Source organism: Papio anubis, chromosome 8 (assembly GCF_008728515.1).
Source record: "Papio anubis isolate 15944 chromosome 8, Panubis1.0, whole genome shotgun sequence".
Classification (NCBI taxonomy): Eukaryota; Metazoa; Chordata; class Mammalia; order Primates; family Cercopithecidae; genus Papio; species Papio anubis.
Genome location: NC_044983.1, coordinates 23,994,670 through 23,999,034, shown reverse-complemented (window position 1 = coordinate 23,999,034; position 4,365 = coordinate 23,994,670).

Here is a 4,365-nt window from a genome sequence, read left to right as displayed (position 1 = left end):
AAACATATATAAAAGCATTTGAATTGAATCTTAAATTTTAGCTTTGTGCAAATTTTAATACAATTCCAAATAATTTACAAATAATTTAAGAAACACCACAGCCTTTTAAAGTTTAAAAAATTTTTTTCTTAATCCTAAATTCTTAATTTGGAAATATATTACTCAGATTTGAGGATCACTGAACTATGAGAATGAGAAAAGGGAGGAAAAGTCTTAGTAATCGACAAATTGGGTCATCATTCCTTGAATACTCAAGACTTGGCTGCGTGTTGATTCCGGTGTTCTGTACTTCTGCACCAATAGAAGAAACCTCCATGTATTATTCCAGTATTTTACTTTTACCTCTGAATTATGTTCATATCCACAAATCCCAGCCAAGGGCCTATTGAATAATTGTCCCCACATGTAACATTTTCCTGGTGATGTTTTCCTTTCCTTGATCCTATGAAATATAGAAATGTGTTTCTAATTATTAGCAGAACCACCTGGTAACTGCACCGTATCATCTCAATAATATGACTCATTTAGTATACAGTTTGGTAGAACTCAGTCATGTTTGACGCCATCCAAGAAAAATTAGTTAGGACAATAACCTCACATAACACAGGCTCACCTGTAACCAAGGTGATCGTATTTTGTTAGCCAATAGTAACAAATTATGACTTGACAAGTATAAATATATCTGAAATTGGAGTTGTCCTGGAAAATCCAGGACATACAGATTTCTATGGCATAAGGCACAAAAATCACCTATGAAGTGATGCTGTGGTGTCTTCGTTTTCTTAAGAACTTAAAGCAACTGGTCCTTCTATCCATTGTCCTTACACCTGTACGTGTGGGCGGAGGCCCAAGAATCTATCACTTCCTTGAATTCACTGAGTGTGAAGGAGGTGAGCAAAGAAATTAACCAGCTCTTCTGGGAAACTTACCTCTGCCTTTGCAGGGAAACTGAATAGAAATCTCGTCCTGCATAATAAGGATTTTACAAAACTGACCCCTTCTTTAGACTTGGCAGGGTTGGCATGTTGATGAGGGAAGAGGTTGTCCAGATGCCTAAGAAAATGCTTATATGTCAGGCTAAATTTTTCTTCTATGTTGAATCATGACCCAAGGACCCCCAAATTTGTAAGCCTGTGCTAATTTGCATCGATAGCTTCCATACTCTTTCTTAATTCTTTGTTTTTATTCTTACTGTTTTAAGTATGAATGTCAGAGAGTGGAAGAAGAGATCAAATGAAAACAGGGCATGGCATAGATTTGATCTCCCAATAGAGAATAGAAGAAAGGTTTCCTAGTATAGCAGTCCATTCTGGCATGGAACTGAGTACCATGGAAAGTTCAGTGAAGGAATTTTGAGAGACCTTGGGCACAGGAAGGAGCAGTCAAAGAGAAATCAGAAGTAGCACCAAAATTCTAACCTTAAGACATATTTTGATGTTGGGAGTGGATGGGGGCTATAGGTTCATTATAACACAGGAGATGAGATTGATGGCATCCACCCACAGGAAATGATAGCAGAAAGTGGAACCGCACCTTGAGGTTCATCAGAGTGGCAGAGGAGAAGGCGCCTGTGGCACAGGCAGCAGCTGGAGGAGGTGCGAGGGAGCTAAGAAGATGCAATAAAAAGATGAGGGATAGGCCTGGGAAGGATGATTTCCCCAACATGTTCCAACCTGGTTTCCAAAAACCAGTGACTCCAACAATGGTAACAAAGAAAATGACATAAACTACATGAGTACTAAGAGCCAAGCCAGGTTGGCACACAAAACCAACATAGAATACACAATTTAATAGTTGTAGTCTACTTATGAAAGTTGTGCCACCACCTTCCCAACCTAATTTGAGAACAGCTCCATCACTCCAAGGTCTTAAATGCCTTTTCCCTTGGATCTATCTTCCCGTATTTCTTTAAGAAGTGCCCTTTTTTGGTGTCCTGTCTCAAGCATGGGTGGAAATGCCAGGTGAGCCTGCCTGTTGTGCCAACCTCCATGCAGTAGAGACCTTCACAAGGTATCCTTTCCCCCAGCAAGGCTTAGTCACGTGCACATGACGCTGTATGGGGCTCTTTTAAGTACATAGGGTACCTTATGTCTGAAGCAGGCAGCTGGGCTGCAATGGAAGGACTTAGAATCAGAAGGGCTACCTTCAAATCTCAGTTGAACTCTTGATTGTGTCAGCTCTTGCCCTCTCTGAGACTCCATTCCTTGTTCTGCAAAAATGGGCCAACTTCTCCTCATCTTGTGAGGGTAAGAATGAAATGAGGTGACTCCTATGAACACAAGTAACACGGAGAAGGGATCAACACACATCAGTAGAATTCAATGTTCTTGAACGTAAATGAAGAAATCAAACTTTGTTAAAAAGGGATTGTTTTTCAATTCTACCACACAGATAAGTAATAAATCATCAGCAGGCAAATATGGAAAAGTCTTCCTAAAATGAGATTAGGGTGGGGGCAGGGCCAAGATGGCAGACCAGAAGCAACAATGTTCGGAGGCTCCCTTTGGGGAAAAAAACATAATAAGTGTGTGAATCCTTCACCAGCAACCAAGGTATCCATGTTCTCTCCTCAAAATTGACTAGAGGGCTGGTGTCACCCACGGAGAGAAGGAAGAACAGTGTGCTGCAGCGGCACACCTCAGAACCACACAGGGAAGGGGAACCTCCTCCCCGCAGCCAAGGGAGGTGGTGAGTAAGCATGCTACCGGTGCTACCCAGCCATGGAAACTATGCTTTTGCCATGGACCTGTGCAACCCATGGATCGGAAGATCCCATTTGCGAACCCACACCACCAGGGCCTAGCATCCCAACCACAGAACACACAGATGCTTACAGCCTCTCAGCTGGAATCTGCTTAAGCCTAACTGAACTCCCCGGGGGAAGGGCGACCAACATCAGCTATGGCTGCCTGCTGTCTAAGCCAGTTGAGCTTCTTGGGGGAGAGGCAGCAGCCAGCACTGGGACTCATAACTGCCTAACATGCTAAGCTCCCTGGGCGGAGGAAGGGCAGCACTCATTTCTATAGCTCCAGGCTATACTTTTCCCCTGTTGGAGCCAGGGAGACTGGACAGCTTGGCTCCAAGACTTGTCCTCACAGCCCAACACACCGGCTGTGGCAGTCTGTGGCCAGAGTGCCTCTTCAGAACTAACCCTGACCCATCTTTCCTCGTTGGGTGGGGCTTCCCTGCAGGATTTCCAGTAACTCCAGCCAGAGGATCAGGGACACAATTCAGATCTCCCTGGGCATGAGCCCCCTAGCGGGAGGGGTGGCCATAGCGGACTAGCAGACTTAACCTCTCCTCCTGGTAGTTCTGAAGAATCCAGGCAGCCCAGATGAGCAGGTTTACCCCCAGTGAAACACACCCTCTCCACCAAGAAATGAAGAACACAGTGCTTCATTAAAGGTGTCCTGCTCCCCATGCTACCCAACTGGATGAGACCCTCCAACAGGGGTTGTCAAACACCCTATATAGGAGCAATCCTACTGGCATCAGGTTGGTGCTCCTTGAGGTCAGAGGTCCCAGAAGAAAGAGCAAGCACCTATCTTTGCTGTTCTCCAGCTCCATAAGTGACATCTCCAGGCTTGGGAAAGAATTGGATGAATAGGGCCTAAAGTGAACCCCCAGCAAACTGCAGCAGCCTTACAGAAGAGGGACCTGACTACTGAAAGAAAAACAAACTAACAGAAGGCAACAACAGCAGCATCAACCACAACAAAAAGGCCCCCACAAAAACCACATCCAAAGGTCAGCAGTCTCAAAGACCAAAACAAAACAAACTCACAAAAAGGAGAAAGAATCAACGAAAAACTGCTGAAAACCCAAAATGCCAGAGTGCCTCTTTTCCTCCAAATGATTGCAGTGTCTCTCCATCTAGCATTCAGAACTGGACAGAGGATCAGATGGATGAATTGACAGAAGTAGGCTTCAGAAGATGGGTAATAACTACAATGAGCTAAAGAAGTATGTTCTAACACAATGAAAAGAAGTTAAGAACTTTGATAAAAGGCTAGAGGAATTGCTAACTGAAATAACAGTTTAGAGAGAAACATAAACTACCCAATGGAACTGAAAAACACAGCACAAGAACTTTGTAAAGTATACACAAGTATCAACAGCCTAATTGACCAAGCAGAAGAAAGGATATCAGAGTTTGAAGACCACCTTACTGAAGTAAAACATACAGACAAGCACAGAGAAAAAAGAATGAAAAGGAATGAACAAAGCCTCCAAGAAATATGGGACTTCACAAAAAAGACTGAACCTATGATTGATTGGAGTACCAGAAGGAGATAGAGAGAATGGAAACAAGCTGGAAAACTGCAGGATATTATCCAGGAGAACTTCCCCAACCTAGCAAGACAG